Below are 25,920 nucleotides of genomic sequence, written 5' to 3'. Positions count from 1 at the left end.
ATGTCTATAGGTAGAATTTTTGTTAATTTGTTTTCGCATATATGTAGGGGGTGGACAGCCGACAGAGTTTGGGATGATCCACATGTAAAGGTAAAATGACATTGTTTTAAGAAAATAAAATTTTCACCAAAGCGACGTCGTTTTGTATCTATATAAAAGCTCATTTGTAACATCACAAGTGACAAAAAACCCAATATATTAAATTCAGTGAGAAAATTAAAAAGATTTAAAGTACAATGAGTGAAATAGGAAGGAGTGAAGTTCAATTACCAAATTTGTAATTTACCCTGATTTTAATTGATATAAACAATTCTAAAAAATCAATAAATTTAACCTTGCAAATGCATTAATTATATACTATATTCATAATCTAATTGATGTAATACAAAAACATTCAAAACTAAATTTGTTATTGTATAATCAAATTTATGTAAAATTAAAGAAAAACATTAAAATTATCTTTATTTGCCCACCCAAATAACTAATCAAATAAAACATATTTTTATAAATCCTGGTATATATTTTTTTATAATTTATAGATTTTGAAACGTTCATATTTACATGACCCAAAAGGAAGAGGCTTAGGCCACTCTTTTCATTAAGACATTCAAGAAATAAGCATCTAATTCAAAAGTCTAACAAATTTTACTTAAATACCAAAAAAGGTCAGAGAATGGAAAGAGCAAAGAGTAAATTAGAAAGAGAGGGAATTGGGGTGGTGGAAAGGGTCTAATTTCATACAGAATTTCACCAAAGCTATTCACCTCATTCACTGCTAAGGGGAAAGAGATTACGTTCCTGCTATCAGTTACATGAACATTTTCCAGATAAAGAATAATCAAATTCATGGTTTTACGGTGAACTTGCCAGGTTGACTGTAGGTTTCCTCCAATTGCTCCTTTTTGTCGATTCTGAAACCCCGGATCCTCAATTCCTCCGGAAAACCAGTATCTTTGTAGTCTATTCTCTCGATAAACCAGCCCTTGTTCTGTATCGGTCCTCCAACTTTCACCTATTCCAGAAACCGTATTGTTATTATAATATTGTGCTCCAACCAAACTGAGCCAGTAACCCAAACAAAAATTGTTCATTGATCATGCAAAAACCGACTTCCACAATACAGACATGGAGTAAAACAAAGCTAGAAAACTTGTTGCAAAAGAATGCAAGGTAAAAGATTAAACGATAGCACGTCTACAGTTAGATTTATCATCAATGGCATACCTCTGCATCATCAATAGAATTGATGATAAGAGCTACGTCCAAGTGTAGATCTTCAAGAACGATATTACGGCCCTTAGGGCCATGGTAGACCTTTGAGAAATAGAGCAACTTCCACTAATTTTTCTTTTGATCTCAGCAAAAGTCATCCCCCGTTTAGGCTTCTAAGTAACACGCGGCCACACTTCCACCTCTTGCCCGTTGAAAACCTGTTGCAGTGGATCCTCCACTTGGGCACCCGCCTAGCAAACAGATAAAAAGTGGAAACAGAAAGATTTAACGATACGACGAGAGATAGAATGGAAGTGAAGAAGATTCTAAAGAAAGAAAATCTAGAGGTGGAGTTCAGTAAAAGAACAACATGCTCGCCTTCTTAAGGATGAGACTGTTAGCACGATATATGGCCATTTCACCAGAAGTTGCACTGTGATATGGGTTCCCTTTTGGAACCTTAGCAGCTTCCTCGGGGTTGTTTTTCACCGGTGCATAAGCAAGCCATGTATCCATCACCTACACAATTTTATTACATCAGCTTAAATATTAGTAGCAAATTAATTCACAGAACTAAAAGAGAAGTTGGGTCTATTAAGATGAAAAAATCTCAAACTGGAACAAGACAAAAGGATTGGAACCACCCATTACAGTGAAGCCAACTCTTGCTGATGGAGGCAATGTTTTAGGATAGTCTTGCATCATTCACTCTAGTCGAGTTGAGGACTTAAAATATGTTTTGCTAGCATCTTTATATCTGCAGTAACATAGGGCAAAACATATGACAGTGCTCGCTTTCTTCTTTACAAGCAACTAAAAATATGAAATAGAAACATAAGGTTTTGGTGAACAAATTACTTGGGGTTAACAAATTCCTTAATAGCACCTCCTGTTTTGGTGAGCTCCTCGATATATGGACCGAGCTCCAAAATCAACTGTAAAACAGACAGAAAAATAACAGGAGACGGAGAGAGCAATTAGACAATGAATGGACCATTTTCTACATATGGATAAGAGATTACAAAACCAAAAAATGAAGGGGGGCGGGGAAGAGAATCAAATTCAATGAATATCACAATGTTAATGAAGGTTTCAACAGGTGTACAACTTTGTAATTTTGTACTCCCAACCATAGTATCAAATTGCGATTGTGGTATCCGTCGCGGATGCGGTTGTGGTGTCGTTGTTGCCAACGCTGCAGACGTTACGTAATGCGTAACGGCTGCTGCGGGTGTGATTTAAAAAAAAATACACTATTTCTAAAATATTACGTAACGCGTTGTGTTAATATTGCGTCGCGGTAACCTCCAAAAACGTTACGATGCTGCCATTACGCTACGTTGCTGCCGCAATTTAGTACTATGCAGTCCCAACCATATCAATTACAAAAGTGCACAATCCCTGTTATCATCCAATATGGAAATTTGATAAAACTCCTCAAAGTTTCATCTACTTTATTCATCACACTAGACATCGTTCTAGAAATGAAACATCTAAATAATGAGTGAGCGGGAAAATTACTTGGTTTATATTTCCTGGAAAAGGAGAATAACCGGTCTCACAATTAACATCTCCATCAGGATGTCCAGTGGCTCTAAGCAGAGGATCAAGCTGATTGTATTCCACATTGATCACCATCGATCTCCCTGGAGTTGATTTCAAAGAACAGTTGTACTATCATATATGTTATATGATACAATTTATACAAGAAAATGAAAGGAGATGGTGAGGAAAGAGCCAATTTGCACAATCCTACACTCTCAAAGAACTTTTACATGTACAACCACAAATGGTGGGAAATGACACTAAAATAGTCAGAAATTACTGAATTTTAGACCTTATTTTAGTTAAATGTTATTATCCCTGAAGAAATAGGTTAACAAGAACAAGGCAAAGGTAGCATCTAAGAGTTAAGAATTTCGGTCTCATATATATATATATATATACCATCACTATGAGTGAGTTTAGTGATTCCACCAATGGCTTCTTTTGCTTTCCGCGGAACAGCAAAAGAGTTGACAAGGTACTCTTTAGTTGCACTGACACCCAGAGATGCTGGAATTGCCTACATTGTAATATTAAATTTTTATTTCTATCAGTTTTGATATAAGAAATTTATATACAAAATCATGGAAATTAAGATTCTAACCTTGAACAGAAGTCCATTTGTATCTTGAAAAAAGATAACCCATCTCAAACCGGAATCATGCCTAGCAAAAAGTGAAGATAAAAATTCAACATGGTGGAATATAAAAAGAATTATCCATTAAACCAATTTCCAGAGACCGACAGTTGACCTTTTTATGCAACCTGGCTGACCTAGTATAATAAATTTCAAGACAATTAAGGTGAATAAGCATTAGAAAATGGAATAATTATAACTGTTGGTGTATGGTAGCGAGTTAAGAGAGTAATCACATGGAAGTTACAGCTTAATGTGGGTTTCGGACAAACAATTTTGTGTCTTACTACCATAAAGAGAGGCAAGGGCAGACACAATCACATAATTATCATCATATAAGGAGTTTCTTTGCCATTAAGAAATGAGTTTCTGACAACAGGCAACATCTAAAAAACACTTGCAGAGACATGAAAAGAATTTCCAGATTCCAGACATAAGAAGCAGTCTATGTATTTGAGAGACATACCATACTTTCAGAAGCCCGCTGGAAAAAAGGAGGGAGTGTACATCACCATGGCCATGAGGTTTTGTCTAACAAGACAAGAAAAGAGTTAAGAGAAGAACCTAATGACTTTAGCAATCAAAACATAACCATGTTTTTCATACAGCATTTATGGAGGCTACCTGAATTTTGTATTTGTTATGAGGGTCCAAAGCAAGCCTAGCATCATTACCATCTAAGCATGCAACCTTTTCCTGCCAGTAAATATGACGAGGTAAAGCACCTTACAACAGCTTTCTCAAACCACACATCAATAAGAGATTTCATACCTGCTTAAGAAGTTTAACTTGTGTAGACTTCATCCCAAAATAAGAATTTGATTCTAAAAGGTCCAATGTGCGGCCATGTGTGTCATCTGATGTCATGATAACAAAAGGAATCTCTTTTTGACAAGTACCTAATTTTAAGACGCACACACTCAGAAGGAGATTGAGAGAAAATGAAGTGTAAAATGCAACAACCAATACAATATTTTGTAAAGAAGGCTAAAAGGTTAACTAATTTCCTTTTTACTTATTAAAGCAAATATGTTGACTTGGGCCCTTCAAGCATAAGAAAATTGTCTTGTAAGAATATGAACTGCTTATGCTAGCGAGATGAGAGAGGTTACTTAGATACGTAAGCTCATTTTCTATTATTGATTACAGAAAAAAAAACAATGCAGTCTAACTTAGAACTCTTTTCCATTTGTTTAATCTATCAACTATTCATGGCCGTTTTACAGGTTAAGTGTTGGGGAGGTAATTGAGGGTAAGGGGTAGAAATGGCTACGGATTGAACCCAAGCTCATGCCACACAAGAATCTTACCACTAAAGAAAGATGATGGACATTTCACGGGTAAAGTGTTGGGGGGTGTTAAGGGGTAGAAATGCTATGGATTGAACCCAAGCTCTCATGCCACACAAGAATCTTACCACGAAGGCAAGTTGTTATTGGCAATTCTTGACTTATTTGAAAGTTAATTTTATGATGTCCGCTCTAACTTATAGCTAAGTTCACCAAAGAGGTTTTTCTTTTCCAAAAGTTGGAGCACTAAGCAATTGCTGATGCATTTCAACAAGTTAAATAGACTACCATATACTTCTCAATAATCTCCCATTGGTAGCTGCAATCCATGGTACTGAAGGAAAATAACACTTAGTCTTTCATGATTAGGTTGATGACAAAACGGTCAAAATGCTTTTTAATGTGGAAGGCCTCGACAAACAAATGAGAAACCATGCAAACCTTGTGTGAGCCGATTGCTAGTTTCCTGAAGAGCCAGTATAGACTCGATGTACAATTGTAAGAAACATGTTCCAGTTGTGGTCTCTGCAGGAAGTGCCACCTACAAGGTATCAAGGTTAGCTAGTCAAATATTTTGTTTCGGGAGCAAAAATAATCAAGAGTGTTGGAACTGGTCTATTCAGTACAACACCATAACTGTGATCAATTCTCCTCAAAAGGGGAAAAAGCAAAATATTAACTGTTGGTCTATGGGTTACCTTAATTCCATTGTAACCAAGACGTTCACCAAGCCCACCCGCAACAAGAACAAATGCCGCATTTTTAGCTTCTTTGACACCGGCTTCCTCAAATTTGATGAAACTATCATCACCAAGAGAGAACTTCTCCGGTTCGAACCTGCCAAAAAAAAAATTTACTGTGTTTAAGACAGTTGCGTAGAAAATGGTGAGATTAGAATCTTGATTAAAGTGAACTTTACCTTAATGTCGAATTACATTAATAATAATATGAATCATGTTAAGACAATTGGAAAGATAAACAATTTGATCTCTTCCATAATTTCATCCTAGTTTCGTTCCTGTTTGAGGGTGGCCATACTTTCATTAATAACATAATTTTTTTGTATGAGGTGTGTACAAGTAAAAAGACTCCCCTCGAGAATCCACTGCTCTGCCGCCGTAGGCAAGCCAAGTACTCTTCCTTCGTCACCTTCTTCATCTCTTCAATCTCTTTCAGATCTCTGTCAGTTTTGTTTATGGTAAATTAAATTTTCTTTGTTCGTTGCAGATAATGCTTTTTTTCCATATCTTATTATAGCTGCATTTTTCTTTAGTGAATCATTAGTTTTTCTTTGAAATATAGGTCTGATTATTCTTTGACACTCTTTCCTATCTTTCCTCTGACACTCTTTAAAACTTGTTCTTTTTCATCAGATCTTTTATCTTTCCCATTTTCCTATACTTTTCTTTCAAAATTAAGATCGGGGTGTGTTTCATTTTGTGATTTACGGTTCAATTTTTCTTTGTTTTTGTTTCTGAGTACTGTTCTTCCTTTTTCACGTTCCCCTTGTATTTAAATTTGTTGAAGGAACAAAACTGCAGTTGAGTGTTTTTTCCTACGTTTAGTTTTACTGTTTAAGCTTGAAAATACTACTTGTTTATATTGATATTTTTTTAGCCTAGTTTCAGTACAAGAAAACAGGAATTTACTTGTTTTTGTTTTTGATTTGAGCTCTCGATTTGATTCTTTGGTGACAATAAGCCATTTTTAATATTTACCTGGACTGTTTAAGCTTGAAAATACTTACTTGTTTATGTATATCGTTTTCCTTCCCTTTTTAACACTAGGCTTTTAGCAATAATAATAACAATAGTATTTTATAAATTAAAATCCTATTAAGTAACCAACTAGGATTCTTAGTACCCATCAATTCTCTAGCGTTTTATTGGTGCATCTTCTGTCTTCTTTGGATTCCTTTTTCATAGTTCCTCATAGCTTCGACTATAGATGATTACTTGAGGTCATGTCCTTCTTTTATATCCCATAGGGCGTATAGGGGGCGGGCTCGACATAGTGATGTCAAGGAGACTAGACTTAGAGTTTGTACGTTGAATGTAGACACATTAAATGCTAGGCTACTGGAGCTGACCGACGTAATAAGTAATAGGAAAATATATTTTTGCATGTATTCAAGAGACTAGGTGGAAAGGGGCTCGCACCAGAGGGTGTAACGGGTACAAGTTGTGGTATTCAGGCGTAGATAACGCTAGAAATGGGGTGGGTATCTTGGTATCCTCTAGACTTAAGGAAAATGTAGTTGAAGTTTGCAGATACCGTGATAGGATCATGATGATTAAGGTTATTATAGAAAAGGAAGTGGTGAATGTCCTTTCAGTGTATGCCCCACACGTTAGCCTAGGGGAGGGGGAGAAACGTTGCTTCTGGGATTCGTTAGATGATGTACTTAGGAGCATTCCGGAGGACCAAAGAGTTTTCATAAGGGGAGACTTCAATCAACGGGTATGATGGTGTTCATGGGGGTTTCGATTTTGGTAATAGGAACGAGGAGGGACGTACGTTGCTTGAAATTGCTACTGCACACGATATGGTGGTCACTAACTCATTCTTTAACAAGAGAGGTGTGAACTTGATTATGTTCCATAGCGGGGGTCATTGTACCCAAATCGACTACATCCTGGTTCGAAGTCGGGATCGATGGGCTTGCATTAACTGTAAGGTGTTCCCTAAAGAGGCATGTGCATCACAACACAGATTGTTGGTTTTGGTGTTCCGCATACGCCACGGGCGGAGCACTCATAGGAGGGCTACACTAGGTAAACCTAGGATCCTTTGGAAGAATTTACATGGAGCGACAACTAATGACTTTAGGAGTAAATTTTGTGTCATACAGGTTTTGGAACTACAAACTCAAATAATGCAAATATGTTATGGAAAAATATGGAAAATTCCATCAGAGAGGTGGGCAAAAACACCCTTGGGTTGTCGACATGGAATGACAAGGATCATAAAGAATCTTGGTGGTGGAACGACGAAGTCCAAACTATGGTGAAGACAAAGCAAACATGCTTCAAGGAGTTGCTACAATGCAATAACGATGAAGAAAGATCGAGAGCTAAACAAAGATACAAGGAGGCAAATCGGGAAGCCAATAAAATAGTGGCTAAAGAAAAAGATAAATCATACGAGGAAATGTACAAGAGATTAGACACCAATGAAGGACAAAACGACATCTTTAGGCTTGCAAAATCCAAAGAGAATAGGAAAAAGGATCTAGGTAGCATTAGGTTTATTAATGACAACAATGGTGTTCTTTTAGTGAAAGATTATGATATTAAGAGGATTTAGGGTAGTTACTTCTTTGGCTTATTTAATAACGGTGCCTCTCCCTATAGAGATGGTAACGTTGATGGGTCTGTCGACTATCATACTACGGCCAATGACTACCCTACAAGTAGGATTGGGATTGATAAGTCAAAATGACCCTTAGAAAGATGGGGAGGGACAAAGTTGTCAGTCCAGATCAAATTCCTATCACTGTGTGGTTGAACCTAGGAGAAGAGGGAGTTAAGTGGTTGACCAACATCTTTAATATTATTTTAGAGACTGCCAAGATGCCAGAGGAGTGGAGAGAGTCTACGGTGATACCATCTATAAGAATAAAGGAGATTCCCAACATTGTGGTAACTACAGAGGTACTAAACTACTCAGTCATACTATGAAGATATGGGAAAGAGTGATAGAGGCTATGTTGAGACAGGTTACTAGGGTTTCGGAAAACCAATTTGGCTTTATGCCAGGCAGGTCTACTACGGAGGTGATTCATCTACTTCGACGGCTTATGGAGAAATATAGGGAAAAATAGAGATCTTCACATGGCGTTCATTAACATTGAGAAGGCGTATGATAGCGTACCCAGCGATACGATCTAGAAGACCTTGGAAACAAGACGGATCCCAACTGCTTATATTCGGGCGATTCGTGATATGTACTGTAGATCTACTATATACGTCAGGACTACAGCTGGCGACACCGTGGCATTCCCGGTGTTCAATCTTCGCCCTTACATCTTCACCTTGATTATGGACTCCACCAGAGGTTTGCTCTTAGCCCTTACATCTTCGCCTTGATTATGGACGACACCTATTATGCGTCACCAGACGGTGTTCCATAGTGTATGTTTTTCGCTGACGACATTGCCCTAGTTGCTGAAACAAAAAATGAGCTGAATAGTAGACTAGCTACGTGGAAGACTGCTTTGGAAGAAAAAGGTCTAAGGATCAATATTGAAAAGACAGAGATTTATGTTCAAACTTCAGTGGGAACCAAAACGATGAAGATGTAGAAGTTTGCATCGAAGGACACGTTTTCCCCTCAAATGATTGTTTCAAGTACCTAGGATCTATGATACATAAAGATGGGGGTGTAGATGATGACGTTACACACCGTATAAAGGCGGGATGGCTAAAGTGGAGGGTTGCTACTGGAGTTTTGTGTGACAAGAAGGTGCCTCTAAAACTCAAGGGAAAATTTTATAAAATGGCAATAAGACCAGCCCTGCTATATGGATCAGAATGTTGGGCAATCAAGAAGGATCACGTAAGGAGGATGGAGGCCGCATAAATGAGAATGCTTCGATGGGCATGTGGTAGGACTCTGTGGGACATGACACCAAACTCTGCTATTAGAATGTCCTTAGGGGTGGTGCATGTATCCGAAAAATTGAGGGAGGAAAGACTACGGTGGTTTGGGCATGTCCTTAGGCAACAACCGTCGGATGCGGTCAGGAGGGTAGAGTCGATTACAATCGACGGTGCCAGAAGGAGAGGACGACCAAGGAGGAAGTGAGTAGACTGCTTGAGATCTGATTTGAAGGATTTATCCCTACCGAGGACATGACCTCTGATAAGAAAGTATGGAGACTTAAGACTAGGGTAGCCGAGTAGTGTGGGTTAACAGCCGTAGGGTGTAGTATCTCTGTCTTCTTTTTAATTGCCTTTGTAGTAATTTTCATGACCTCTACTTTTTATACCTTTCTGTCATTGGAATTTATGAAGGCTTAGAACTAGGGTAGCGGAGTAGTGTTGTCTTAGTTTAGGTTTTAATCCATTTTGACATTATTCCTTCTCGTAGCTTGCTATCGCTGACTTCTGTGTATCATTCTCTTCATGTTTCCTCTTTTCAAATTTAGTTGGGACTTACGTTTCTGTCTATATGCAGAGATTTTTAGGCAGAGATTTATTTGCAGGGATTAATTACCTTTACAGACGTGCATATGAATGACTGCATATGAAGACTGTTCAACTATATATTCATTTATTTATACATGCATTGTATTTTATCTTTATTTTTAATTTTTCTGACTGTCAGAGGTCTTCCACGGAAACTGCTCTCAACCTGGTGTTGGGGGCAGTCTACTAACATACCTCCCCTTACCCATTGCATATGGGAATAGGATTTTGTTGTTGTTGTTGTTGTATGTTAAGACAATTGAACAATGATTGCGGTAAAACAAATTGTATAAAACTTAAGAAAATTTCGAAGTGAAAGAGTGATTTCCTTACAGAAGGTGTGAAGCCATCATATGGGTTCTTTCCAGCTTTCGAGTCAACTAACAGCTCCCTAGCGGTTTTAATATATGATGCCAAACCACCAGGATAGCTCGAATTTAGCTTAGCTACCTATATTATGGAGAAAATTCAGTACATACACTCCCAGATATACGTTACTGAAAATCATTTAAATACAATTCAAACGTAAACAGTGGACCAAAAGAAAGAAGTATACTGTAGAACTCAAACTTATAACAGAGACCTGAGCAAAGAAAGCCTTCTTTTGGTCGTCATCGACGCCAGGATCTGCCCAATACTGAAACAAATAACTCTGTTCCATCTCCAACAACATCTTTCCCAATTCAATCTGCCAAAAAAAACACAAAATGCACGTACTCACACAACACACACAACACACACAAGGTATTTAAATCCAGTAAAAGGTACGGAATTGGGGACACGTAAGACCTCACCGTTGAATCTGCCGTTGCCATTCTCGCCGGAATTGTTATTTTCTAATAAAACTGACTGACTTTAAAATAAGGAATCTTCAATGTCTGAGAATCCCTTAGCAATTATTTCATAACCGTCTAAAGGAAGTACTCAAATTACTGAAATGCCACTATGTTCATTAAAACTCTAATATGATTAGAGTTGATGTGAGTGTTGGATTGAGTGGAATTGTGTGGAAAATTTTTGAGTTGGATAAGTTCATAATTATTATTTTATATTTAAATTTTATTTGAAATTTATCACGTGGGGAAAAGAACAAGAACATTATTTTTAAGAGATTCTATGTTAAAATAATTTTGTTTGTAGAGGGGTATGTAATGATAAATCTAAAAAATTAAAGAATGGGTTCAAAATTTCTATTTTTTAAGAAAATAAATACGCAGTTAAATTTTTTTATTTTCTTTTTTCCTTTCCCTCAATAAATTCAACTAGATTTTTATATTTTTTTCAAAATAATGGGTATGAAATGACCCTATATATCCGCGGGCATATGCGTTATCAATTGGTTAAGAAGATTCTGAATATATATTATCTTTAATTATCAGACTATTCAAAAATGATTATTTGAATTTTTTAATAGAGTTGAGTTTATGAAAGTTTAATTGAATCAAGTATGTGTTTAAGTTTTTATTTATATTTTTTTCACGTGTAGAAGTATAACTTATAATATTATATAATAAATTAAATATATATTGTATTTATACTGCTTTTTCAAAATTTTGGTATCTGTTATATTTTTAATCTCAATAAAATGTATATACATCTTGATAGAAAAAAAGAATCTACAAAGAGTTATAATTAAAAGATTAAATTCAACAAAAAATAAATCTAAAATATTAAATTATAAAAAGAAGAAATTTATTATCAAAAACTAAAAATTGAAGTTGTACAAAATTCTAGAGTTTTTGAGAAATATTATTTTTAAATTTAGTTAAAATGAAAAAATAAAAATGAGAAAATTGTTGATTAAATCGAAAAATATTAAATTATTTAGCTAAGACTAAAACAACGTTTTAGGTTTTTTTTCAGTTATTTAATTAACTCGATACGTAAATTAAAATTCGAATTAATTTTAATAACTTTACTTAAAATTAAAATATAAATTTTTTAATGAGGATAAATTTTACTCACCCTTAATTATATTATAGTCTCAATTATATCTTGATTCAAATTAATTTAGACTATAGAAATCATCTATCTCTAGATTTTATATTTATAAAAATTGTTATATAAATAAGGGTAATTATGTGTTTAGTACATAAATTATCAATTTTAATCTATTTTAGTACCTAAACTTTTAATTGTTTTTCAAAATCATGCCTAACTTTTAGTTTTTGTTTTATTTTAGTAACGTATAGTTAAAAAATTAACGAGTGATTTGCACATGATACTTTTTTATGAGTAAATTGCATCATTCATCACTCAACTATCTTCTCACTTCTATTTTGGTGACTAAAGTTTAAATTTTTTTAATTTAATTACTTAACTTTGAAATTTCTCATAATTTAATCACACTAACTTTCAAATTTATTTTTTATTTTTAATTATATGTTAATAAAATAATAATAAAATTGGCATGTCGCAAAAATTATTAATAGAATAAATTGGAGTGATTAAAATTGGAGCAATTAGAAAGTTGAGTAGTTAAATTGAAAATTTTTAAACTTTAGTACCAAAATATGAGTGAGAAGACAATTGAGTGATGAATGATGTAGTTTACCCATAAAAAATGTGTTATGTTTTTAACGTCAAGATACTAAAATGAAACAAAAACTAAATGTTAAGTATAGTTTTCAAACAACTGAAAGTTTAGGTACTAAGACGGACAAAAACTGATAGTTTAGATACTAAAAGTGTAATTTTCATACTATTAAAATTTGTTGAGTTAATCGATCGACGAATATAGCCAAGAGGGGGTTAATTGGCAATTAAAATTTTGGTGGAAGCATTTGCGGAAAATTGAAAATAATTGCACAATGATTTATAGTGGTTCGACTTTCTCAACCAAAGTCTACGTCCACTACCTTACCTATCCACACTAAGGATTTTCCACAAATTCACTAATTTGTCTTTCTTTTGAGGACAAAGAGTAACCTTACAAATCCCTCAAGAATTATTCCCCAAATTCTTGAGAACACTCTCTCCCAAAGAGAACAATACAAATTTTGCAAACTTACAAGAAAATCCTCACAAGGAAAGATGTCTGCACAATTCTAGAACAAAAAAAGAACACTCAAGAATAATACAATTGAGAACAATAAGTGTTCTTGAAAGCAAGGATGAATATTGAATGAAATTTGGCTTGAAATTGCTCAAACTTGAGGTTTGATGCTTTCTCTTTGATTCTCTCTTGATTTTTGTTTCTTCTTATTGATCAATGGCTCCAAAGCTTCTTTAAATACTCCTTCAATTGATTCTAAACGTTATGGATGATTAGTGGAGTCAATAGAGCCGTTTAAGTGTGAAAATAATTAATAAAATCAGTTTGGAGCGTGTGTGCATCGATGCATCAATTGTAAATTTCAAATATTTCAAACGTTGGAACCCTTAGTGCATCGGTGCACTAAAGGTGCATCGATGCATAAAATGCCTTTGATGTTTCAAACAAGCCTAAGTGCATCCATGCATGGTCTGTACATCGATGCATAAAATGCATTCGAAATGGTGAGTGCATCGGTGCATCCCATCACAAATTTGATTTTTGGCTCGTTTTTTGTTCGAAATACTTTGTGAAAATTGTTTCAAAAATATTTTAAGTATAAAACACAACTTTACACTTTAGTAAGGATTGAAATTGAAATTTGAAAGACTTGGAGTAATATTTTTATATTCGAATAATTATATCGAATATACTTAGAAAATCTTTTGTAAAATCTTAAAATTTATTTATCTTAATTTGTTATATCGAAACATCTAAATGTTTTCAACAATCTCCCCCTTTTTGATATAACAAAACATTTGAGTAATTTTAAGATTTTTAAGAAAATCATTTTTGAAAACAAATTTGAAAATTACTTCCCCTTACTATAATACATCTTCTCCCCCTTTTTGTTAAATCAAAAAGACTCTATTAAAAGTATTTGAAAGAAAAAGTTTTGAAACACAACCAATTGATATTTATAAATATAGCTTAAGCTGCTAAGATCACAATCAAAAGAGATATTAGTCATTAGTTCCATCAATATTCATAATAAAAAATGTGTAATGGAGAATTGGTCATATATGTGTAAATGATGCAAAGATAAAAATTCAAACACACCAAATATGTATTAAGTTCAAATATCCAAGCATCCAAAACATAAATCCAAACATATAATCATCCAAAATCAAACAATCCAAGAACATCAAAATGTTTATCAATCCAAGTTCTAAATCCAAGAAAGCATGGCAAGTAAAGATCTACTCCATCGAAGGATCGGGAGGAGGATAATATGATCGTACTTCAAATGTGAGAGCATCCATACGTTCATGCATCTCCCGTTGAAACTCAGTCAGTTGAGATTCCATGGAAGCAAACCTCAGATCAAATGACTCCATAAATGATCGAAAATATGGAGGCATTTGTTCTTCTTGTTGTGTTGGTTCCGGTGCTGGCTCATCGTCTGGTACGTGATCGTCAATATCTTACATTAGTTGTTGAAGCTTGGGATTAACGTCAGCAGCCGGTGCCGGTGGAGGTGGAGCACGAGAAGAACTAGGTGCAGGAGGAGCTCGTGAAGAACTAGTTCCCAAAGTTTGCTCAGTGGGTCTATATTCCCATTGACCCGTTACCTTATTTTGTTTCCATCCATCTTTCTTTAAGGAAGTTAGGTTGATTTGGTTTTAGAGAGGCATGGGAAAGTCAAACGAGACCTTAAGACCTAACTTGATAAAAAGACTAGAAAAAAGACAACCGTAAACTATGGTTTCTACATTTTTGGAGGGAATGACGTTTACGGTATCGACAAGCTCACCAAAGATAATTTATGGCAAATTAATTTTCTTATTATGTTGGATACAATGTATCCACCATAAATCTATGACTCTAAGTTTGGAGTACCTACCTCCGGATGGTCTAAACTACCAAGAGATCATCAAATAAAGGAAACGATCGTGATGAGTTCGTAAGGTACTAACACTATCATTAGACTTATAGGGAGTAGCCAGAAGATCTTTTTCATTATCTATCCCATCATCATCTAAATCGAAACCATCAGCAATTGTTTTTGAATTGATAAAAAGGACTTCTCCCAAGAGATAGGATCGTATACCTATGGTTGCATCTTGACTAGCATTTTGAACACATATTGAATTTGAGTAAAAAATGTGAACTAATTGTTGATAGACAATGGGCTGAATTTGACACAATTTATCAAATTTCCAGGAACGAAGAACAGGGAGATATGTAAAGTTAATAACTTCCATTCCTTGAATAGAAGGGATACGTTCCTCTCGAATTTTATAGGATTGAAAATGACTAACGAACCTATCATATAAATCAACTCTACGACGACCGGGTTGGTTGAAGTAAGAGTTAAGAATGGTTAACTCGGGTTCGTTTGGGTTTGGATTTTGTGGTGGAGGAGGAATAGGAGGGCGGTTAGATCGACTTGAAGAGGACCTAGGTCGTTTTGGATTAGACATGGTTTAAGGAATGAAATGGGATAGGTAACCTACAATTTGAAAAACATGTATGCAATAATCAATCCCAAAACTCAATTGAGTCCGCAATAATTCAAGGTTCTCTAAACCGAATCCTAATGGGCAAGATTTTGAAAACTATATAAAATAATATTTGAAAATTATAATACGTATAGTTTTCATGAAAACAATACAATTAAATCAAAAACATCAATAATTTTTTATTTTTATAATTTCAAAAATTCAAAAATAAGTGAAAATTTGAGTGTTTTTAACGAAATTGTTTGTAAAATCTAGTTTCTAAACACTAAACAATCAATGCACGATGTAATTTTCATCCTATAACTAATCAAAACTAGTTCTAAGTTCAAAAATCAATAAAATAAAGGTTTTTGAAATAATACCTTGAAAATTGGATTTAAGTGAGAATGTGATGATGTGTTGCACGATTTGGCAGGATTTGGAGATGAATTGCACGATGAATCTGACTTGAAATAGTTATTTTTTAGTCAAATTTGAGAATAGAGAGAGATGGACGAACGGCGACTTGAGAGTTTTTTAATAGTGTTTGAGAAAATAAAGAAGAAATAGGGTTTTTAACCAAAAACCCGACGGATGCATCGATGCATGGCATTGTGCATCAATGCACATTCAAGGAGTGCATCGGTGCATCTTCATGATGTATCGATGCACATTCAAAGGGATGCATCGATGCACTATGTTGAACTATGTTTCGATATAACAATTTAAGGAAAAATGGTTTTTGGACTTGAATTGAGTTTACAAAATGTATTTGGACTTAATTGAATTTATTCAAAATTTACAAAAATAATTCAAAGTTCTTTTTAATTTAAAATTGAGCACAAAAATGTTTTTATGAATAGTAATTTACTATTTGAACAGTATATCACTGTTTGAACAGTAACCCAAGGCTCAAAAATTCCAGTATGTAAAAGGGGAACCGATTCCCCCCAAGGGGGTACCGATTCCCTCACTGTTCATCAGCCCAACGGTCATAATATTTGAATATTATGAAGGGGTATCGATTCCCTATGAAGGGGTACCGATTCCCCCCATTCTGGGCAGCCTATTTTTGCAGAAAAATCATTCCCAAACGGCTCCAAAACATCCCCAATGGCTAGATATGACTTCAAACACATTCCAAGCTATAAATACAAGCTAAGGACACTTGAAGAAGTAAGAGAACAACTATCCAAGCAATCAAATACAATAGAAGAGTTTTTCATCCTTATTTCATCTTTCTCTTGTATATATTTTGTTCTTGTGAGCTCAATCTTGTAAACACCTACCTTAGAGAGGTTTTCTTGTTTATATTTCTTATCCTTTTGTAAAGGGGAAAGGTTCTAGCTAATCCCGTGTAAAAGCTAGGGAAATGTTCTAGTTTAGCCCAGAAAAACTAGGGAGTTTGTAAGGTTACTCTTTATCCTCAAAAGAAAGAACAAATTAGTGAATTTGTTGGAAAATCCTTGGTGAGGAGCTAAGGTAGTGGATGTAGACTTTGATTGAGAAAGTCGAACCACTATAAATCGTTGTGCAATTCTCTATCTTTAAATCTCCTTACTCCCTAAACACAAAACCGTTCCGACCCCTCTTTGCAAACCGTTCCGGTTATCGATTCGAGCTTCCGAAAATCCTAACACACTATTTAGTGTATCGATGCAATATGCACAAAAATGTCAAAAATCCGTTTTAAACACTTAAAATGCTAAATTATTTAGCTCTAGTGGTATTGGCAACTCATATATTGAAAATTAATCATGTTCAATCACTTAATTTTATCATTAAACTAAATTTAAACATATAATTAATTCTCACCAAAGATCATAAACTCCCCCTAACTATTAGCATGGAGTGCATTCAAAAATGTTATTTTATAAGCATTTTCAAGTCTAATTTAAAAGTGCTAAAATTATTTTAAACACTAAGTGAAGATAGGTTAGTTAAACCTAATTCTCTCCTAAGTGTCCAAAATCTTTCTTTGTCTAAAGGTTGTGTAAAGATATTCGCTAATTGGTGCAAAGTATCAACAAATTCTAGAACTACATCTTCCTTAGTGACATGATCTCTAATGAAGTGATGTCTAATTTCAATATGCTTAGTTCTATAGAGTTGGATGGGATTTTTAGTGAGACAAATAACACTAGTATTGTCACACTTGATAGGAATGGTACCTACTTCAATTCCATAATCAAAAAATTGTTGTTTAATCCATAAAACTTGTGCACAACAACTACCGGCTGAAATGTATTTCGCTTCAGTGGTAGATAATGCAACACAATTTTGTTTCTTTGAAAACCAAGAAATCAACATATTTTCTAGGAATTGGAAAGTGTCGGAGGTGCTTTTCCTATCTATTTTGCGTCCTCCATAATCTGCATTAGAGAAGACATGCAAGCTAAAGCTAGAGTCTCTAGGATACTAAAGTCCTAAACTAGGAGTATCCTTAAGGTATCTAAAGATTCTCTTAACAGCTAGTAAATGTGATTCATTAGGGCATGATTGAAATCTAGCACATTTACCTCCTTCATCTTTGTCAAGCTTTGTTGATGAGCTCATTGGAGTCACATGAGGTTTCCCATTTTCCAGTCCAAACTTCTTGAGCATATCCTTGAAGTACTTAGCTTGAATTACGAAGATGCCATATTTTCTTTGCTTGATTTGGAATCCCAAGAAAAATGAGAGCTCCCCCATCATGCTCATCTTGAATTCACTTTGCATTATCTTAGAAAATTCTTGGCAAAGAACATCATTAGTAGAACCAAATATTATATCATCAACATAAATTTGAACTACTAATAAATCTTTACCTTTATGCTTTAAAAACAATGTAGTGTCAACCTTCCCTTTTGGAAAACCTTTTTCAATTAAAAAGTTTGACAATCTTTCATACCAAGCTCTAGGAGCTTGTTTAAACCATAAAGCATTTTTGTCAATTTAAGAACATGATTTGGAAATTTTGAATCTTCAAAACCAAGAGGTTGTTCCACATAGACTTCTTCTTTTATAAAACCATTTAAAAATGCACTTTTAACATCCATTTGATATAATTTAAATTCATTGAAACATGCAAATGCTAATAACATTATAATTACTTCCATCCTAGCTACGAGAACATATGTTTCATCATAATCTATGCCTTCTTGTTGAGTATAGCCTTGGGCAACAAGTCTAGCCTTGTTTCTCACTATATTACCTCTTTAATCAAGCTTATTCCTAAATACCCATCTATATTACTAGGTCTTTCAACTAATGTCCATACTTTACTTCTCTCAAATTGATTTAACTCTTCTTGCATAGCCATATTCCAATGTTCATCATTTAATGCTTCTTTAATATTCTTAGGCTCTATGCATGAAATAAATGCAACATAATTACATATATTTCTAAGAGAAGATCGAGTTGTTACCCCTTTGGATAGATCACCTATTATTTCACTATCCTTGACATAGTTGTATTCCCTTGGATAAGAGACTTCCCTTTCTTCAATGGTTGGATTCTCGAGAGGATCTTGAGTTTCCTCATCTTTCGTTTCTTCCTTTGATGATGATTCTCCAATGTCATGTCCAATGTCATTTATGTTTAGAATACCTACATCATCATTCACACAAGAATCCTTCCTCGGAAGGAGATTATCATCGAAAATAACATATATACTCTTCTACAACTAAAGTTCTTTTATTAAATACTCGATAAGCTTTATAATTTAAGGAATAACCCAGAAAAATTCCTTCATCACTTTTAGCATCAAATTTGACAGATTGTCTTTACCGCTGTTTAAAACAAAACAATTACATCCAAAAGGATGAAAATAGCTAATGTTAGGCTTTTTATTTTTAAAAAGTTCATATGGAGTTTTCTTCAAAATAGGCCTAATCTTTACTCGAATAATAACATAACAAGCGGTATTTGTGGCTTTCACCCAAAAATATTTTGGCAAATTGTTTTCACAAAGCAAAGTTTAGCCATTTCTTCTAAAGTTCAATTTTTCATCTCAACAACTCCATTTTGTTGAGGGGTTCTAGGTGCTGAAAAATTATGGCTAATACCATTAGAATTACAAAATTCAGTAAATCCAAGATTTTCAAATTCAGTTCCATGATCACTCCTAACACTAGTTATAGAGTAACCTTTTTCGTTTTGAATTACTTTTGAAAACGTGATGAATTTTTCTAATGCTTCATCTTTAGTACTTAAGAATAGAACTCAAGTATATCTAGAATAGTCATCTACCAATACAAATGCATATTGTTTTCCACCCAAGCTAGTAGTTCTAGATGGCCCAAAAAGATCTAAATGGATCAATTGTAATACTCTAGTAGTGGATACGTCATTAATGGATTTAAAAGAAACTCGCTTTTGTTTTCCTTTAGCACAAGCATCACAGATTTTATCATTATCAAATTTTAGCTTTGGCAACCCTCTAACTAAGTCTCCTTGAATTAGTCGTTGCAAAACATTCATACTAGCATGTCCTAGTCTCCTATGCCATAACCAACTATCATGCTCATCCTTAGCAACTAGGCATAAATTAGTCATATAAATAGAATCTAAATGCACCATATATATGTTTCCTATTCTATGACCAACACGCATAATCCGATTAGATACAATGTCAATGACTTTACATCCATTAGTTTCAAACATGACATTGAATCCCTTATCGCACAATTGACTAATACTTAATAGATTATGCTTTAATCCATTCACATATAAAACATTATTAATTCGTATGGAAGAGGTATTACCTATAGTGCTTATACCTTCAATGTGACCTTTTGAATTATCACCAAAAGTCACTTCTCATCCATTTTTGGAGTTTAAGCTTTATGAACCAGCTCTTGTCTCCAGTCATGTGTCTTGAGCATCCACTATCAAGGTATCATGAGTTTGTTTCCCGTGCCTTGTAGCAATACTCCTTTTTCTACAAACATAGATTAATTTTTTATTTTTGGTACCCAAATTCTTTTGGGTCCATATTTATTAGTTTCCAAAATCCTAGTCCCCTTAGGTATCCATTTGTGTAGGATATCCTTATCTTTAGTAGTAATGAGTTCTTTAGGAACCCATATACTTCTAATGATTTTTCCATTAGAGGTTCTTCAGGGACCTCTATGATTATAGTTTTTAAAACTTTTTCTAACAAAGTTGGATTTAAACTTTCTCCATTTCCAAAACGTTTTGTTCCAACTTTATCAAAAGAAGCTTTAAAATAATTAATTTGCTTTTGATGATCATCTTGAACTTTTAAAAGTAAGTTATGCAAATCATTATTTTTCTTTTCAAAATCATCAATTTTGATTTGCAATTCTTTAATCTTACTTTCAAGCTCTTTGTTGGCTTTGGACATAAGACTGTTTTCATTTTTTAATTTTGATATATCATTTTTGTTTTTTGAAAATGAGTCTTATAATCCGAAGCCAACTCATTATAATCCTCTAATAACTCATCATAAGATAAATCATCTAAATCAAATGAGTTAGAGGTTACCTAAGAGTTTTCCCCGATAGTCATCAAGCACAAGTTTGCTACTTCTTGTTCCTCTTCATCGGAGCCTTCTTCATCGCTCCATGTAGCTACATGAGCCTTGTGTTTTTCTTTGATTGACCCTTTTTTCTTTAATTTAGGGTAATCGTATTTAACATGCCCCAGCTTTTTGCATTCGTAGCAAATGATCGAGTCTTTCTTCTTTGGTTCAGTTTTGAAGCCTTCATTTCATTTGAATTTTCTTCCTCGGTTGGGCCTCATTAATTTTCTGAACTGTTTGGTAAATAATGAAATTTCCTCATCATCATCATCTTCATTCGAATCACTCTCATCTTTTATGGATTTGAGAGAAACTCCAACATTCTTCTTCTTCTCCTTCTCCTTTGGTGTCTCATCAATCTTATTGAGGTCTACCTCATCTTGAAGCATCATTTCATGATTGAGGAGTGAACCGATTAGTTCTTCAAGGGTTAAGGACTTTAAGTTCTTAGCCTCGATGATTACAGTCTTCTTTGATTGTCATGATTTTGGAAGTGAGTAAACCAACTTCCTCACAAGCTTTTCATTTGGAATGATCTCTCCATATGATTTGAGAACATTAACAATCGTGGAAAATCTATTCGTCGTAGCTTTGATGTCTTCATCCGGTTTCATCTTGAAATTTTCATAGCTATGAGTTAGAAGACTAATTTTATATTCTTTTACCTCGTCGGTGCCTTCATGAGTGACTTGTAGTTTGTCCCATATTTCTTCAGCAGTTGTAAAAGGTGAAACTCTTCCATATTCATCTGGTCCAAGAGCACAAAAAATAATATGGATGGCTTTGGAGTTGAACTAGAACATTCTTGTCTCTCCTTCACTCCACAATATTGGGTGAGTGGAGGCTTGTTGACGGCCATTGAATCGAGAACGAAGTCAGAGTTTGAAGCGCCGGTCATTGATGACTTGGATATCGATGTAACTCTTTTCAAATCAACTCAACAGGTGATTAAACCTTCAAATGAGTGAGGCTCTGATACCAATTGTTAAGTTAATCGATCGACGAATATAGCCAAGAGGGGGTGAATTGACAATTAAAATTTCGGTGGAAGCTTTTGCAGAAAATTGAAAATAATTGCACAATGATTTAGAGTGGTTCGACTTTCTCAACCAAAGTCTACGTCCACTACCTTAGCTATCCACACTAAGAATTTTTCAAAAATTCACTAATTTGTCTTTCTTTTGAGGACAAAGAGTAACCTTACAAATCCCTCAAGAATTATACCCCAAATTCTTGAGAACGCTCTCTCCCAAAGAGAACAATACAAATTTTGCAAACTTACAGGAAAATCCTCATAAGGAAAGATATTTGCACAATTCTAGAACATAGAAATAACACTCAAGAATAATACAATTGAGCACAATAAGTGTTCTTTAAAGCAAGGATGAATATTGAATGAAATTTGGCTTGAAATTGCTCAAACTTGAGGTTTGATGTTTTCTCTTTGATTCTCTCTTGATTTTTGTTTCTTGTTATTGATCAATGGCTCCAAAGCTTGTTTAAATACTCCTTCAATTGATTCTGAACGTTGGGGATGATTAGTGGAGTCAATAAAGTCGTTTAAGTGTGAAAACAATTAATAAAATGTGTTGGGAGTGTCTGTGCATCGATGCATAGTCAAGGTGCATTGATGCATCAAGTGTAAATTTCAAATATTTCGACCGTTGGAACCCTTAGTGCATCAATGCACTAAGGGTGCATCGATGCATAAAATGCATTCGATGTTTCAAACAAGCCTGAGTGCATCGATGCATGGTCTGTGCATCAATGCATAAAATGCATTCGATGTTTAATAAAAACCTGAGTGCATCGATGCATGGAAGTGCATCGATGCATAAAATGCATTCGAAATGGTGAGTGCATCGGTGCATCCCTTCCCAAATTTTATTTTTGGCTCATTTTTGGTTCAAAATACTTTGTGAAAATTGTTTCAAAAATATTTTTAAGTATGAAACACAAATTTACGCTTTAGTAAGGATTGAAATTGAACTTTGAAAGACTTGGAGTAATATTTTGATATTCAAATAATTATATCGAATATACTTAGAAAATTATTTGTAAAATCTTAAAATTTATTTATCTTAATTTGTTATATCGAAACATCAAAATGTTTTCAACAAAATTATTTACCACTCAATCTAAATAATTAAATTAACCTACTTACAGCCATAAGCCTATAAAGTAAACAAAGATGAATTGAATTTCAAAATGTAAAAATCGGGGAAGTCTAAGGAAAGGCAACCTAATATAAGGATAAGAAAATGCGCTACCGGAAATGTTAATATTTTTTTAACATTTTCGGTAGAGCGCTACTTAAAATGTTATTTGTTTCTACCAGAAATTTTAATATCGGGAATATTCATTTTAGGTAGCGAAATTAACATTTTTTGTAGAAAAAATAACATTTTAGGTGGCGTTCTACCGAAAATGTTTAAAAATATTAATATTTTTGATAATTCCTTTCCTTAGTCTTATATTAGGATGCCCGATCGTGATATATGAGTTTCAAGTCATATATATGATTGCCCAATCGTGATTCTAGTAAGAGATTGAATTGCTTTCTTTGAATGGAATATGATAGAAGTTGTAGATGAAAGTATGGCGAAGGTATGGGTTGGTAATGGTGTGGAATGTGTAAGATGGATTGAAAAGAAAACAGATTGCTACCCTCTAACTATATAGAGTTAGGAACCAGCAATATAAAGAGATGGAATCAAAGTGGAAGTAGATGAAACGTGACCCACTAGCTATAGATGAGCTAAGAACCAACGCTATAATAAAAGGAAATGGATAAAGACTACAAGACTATCTTGAAGCCGATAAAGTTCTACAAGAGAACAAGAATGAAAGCAACCTCTCAAAGATGTTTTATATATTCAAATGTGTGTCTACAAATGATCCCAAAGGTGTCTGTTTATATATTTCTAAGCTGCATATGAAAAGACTCAAAAGAATAAAACATTCTCATCAATTTAACAATGAAATGCACTTGAATGATTTGTCTTCTTATCTTCAAGGTTGGATGAATATTCTAGATCAATTTGGGGATGAATATAGACAATGTAAAGCTGAATTTGACATTAATTTCGTCCAAGGGGTGGAACACTCTTGCTATTTCATGCTGAAAATTGTCTTAATAAATGCTCCCTTGAAGAATATGAACATCCCTTGAATTTAGATGATAACAATCAGCTTTGAATGCCTTGAATGGGTGAATTTATAGTCCTTCAATGGCTTGTCACTTGGATGAAGTTGAAAAGACTCTTCATTGGCACAAACGCATCCAAATCATCCATGCATAAAATTCCCGTAACAAAATTCCAGTTTGCACTGTCTTCAATAAATCGATCATATCTCAAGCTCCTGATATCATATTATGGTGATTCAAAAGGCGTTGGAAAGATAAGAGATAGAGGAATAATTTCCAATTGATTTCTAGAACCAAACACATATGTATCTCATCCAGAATCAGATGACATTCTGACTGACCTTCTTGCATCTTATGAAACCGTTCAACTTCTCTCATGCACTTACACACAAAGGTGAACTTTATTCAATATTTAATTGAAAACATGCATGAAACAAATAAGAGTTAGTTTATAAATGAACTAGTGTTATGAATGAACTAGTTTAATTAATGAACTACTTCCCTAAATGAACTAGATGATTTAAATACAATGCATGCTTGAATGAACAACACCCTTATTAAATGCAATGAATGTTATGCAAACTTCAAATTCTCATGAAAATTAATACATAAGAAACGTAAAGTGTTCCTCCCTTATTATTCCTCCTTCATCACGCCCCAAACTTGATGTAAACATACTCTCCATGGTTGCTTGAAACTCCTTAGCCGTTGCTCGAGTGATGAGACCACCTTGGGTACTTCTCCGGGTCTTTGATATTGGCGATCATATCAGTCCCTCCCTCTTTAAGGCAATTATCCCCAAATCATCACCTATATCATAAAGAGACAAGTCAGCAACATTACAGGTTGCATTGGCATTAAACTCACCTGGAAGATCTAATTGATAGGCATTGTTATTGATCTTCTTGACTATTTGGAATGGTCCATCTCCCTGAGGCATTAATTTGGACTTTCGTTGAGTTGGAAACCTTTCTTTCCTCATGTACAACCACACCCAATCCCCTGGCTCAAAAATAATTCACTTACGACCTTATCTGGTTGTTGTTCGTATTGTCTAGTTCCCTTTTCAATGTTCTCCCTTACTTGTTGATGAAGCTTCTTAACAAACTCAGTTTTGTTAAGTCCATCTTTATTCACAATTTGATCAGTGGGTAATGGTAACAAGTTTATCGATGCTAATGGATTGAACCCATACACCACTTCGAAAGGCATGCATATCGTAGTATTGAACGGTTGTATGCAAACTCCACATGTGGTAAACTCTCCTCCCATGTTCTCAAATTCTTTCGAATGATAAATCGAAGTAACATGGAAAGTACTCGGTTAACTACTTCAGTTTGGCCATCCATTTGAGGGTGGCAAGTGGTAGAGAATAGTAGCTTAGTATCAATCTTACTCCATAAGGCTCTCCAAAAATGGCTTAAGAACTTCACATCTCGATTAGACACAATAGTTTTGGTTATACCATGTAGCCTTAAAATTTCCCTGAAAAACAAAGTAGCAATATATGAGCCATCATTAGTTTTGTTACAGGGAATAAAATGAGCCATTTTGGAAAATCTATCAACAACTACAAAGATGGAGTCTTTGTTGTTATTTGTGAGTGGAAGCCCTAGCACAAAATCCATTGAAATATCCATCCATGGCGCTTCCGGTATGGGTAGTGGTGTGTAAAGTCCATGTGGCATGACTTTAGATTTGGCCTTCCTGCAAGTAATGCAACGTTCACATAACCTTTCCACATCTCGTTTCATTTTGGGCCAATATAGGTGTTCTTGAAGTATAGCCAAAGTCTTTGCTATCCTAAAATGTCCCATTAATCCTCCTCCATGGGCTTCCTTAGTGAGCAATTCTCGCATGGAACCTTGAGGGTGCATAATCTCCTTTCCTTGAATAGAAAA

At 34.5% G+C, this 25,920-nt stretch overlaps 1 pseudogene; it reads right to left on the bottom strand.

Moving 5' to 3' along the window:
- Nucleotides 1-799: 799 nt before the first annotated feature.
- Nucleotides 800-10,687, bottom strand: LOC120152879 (annotated as a pseudogene).
- Between the last annotated feature and the right edge of the window lie 15,233 nt (nucleotides 10,688-25,920).

This window comes from Hibiscus syriacus, unplaced genomic scaffold, assembly GCF_006381635.1.
Source record: "Hibiscus syriacus cultivar Baekdansim isolate YM2019G1 unplaced genomic scaffold, ASM638163v2 tig00111095_pilon, whole genome shotgun sequence".
NCBI lineage: Eukaryota > Viridiplantae > Streptophyta > Magnoliopsida > Malvales > Malvaceae > Hibiscus > Hibiscus syriacus.
Note: the sequence above shows the minus strand (reverse complement) of the source record. Positions and strands in the feature narration are given on the sequence as shown.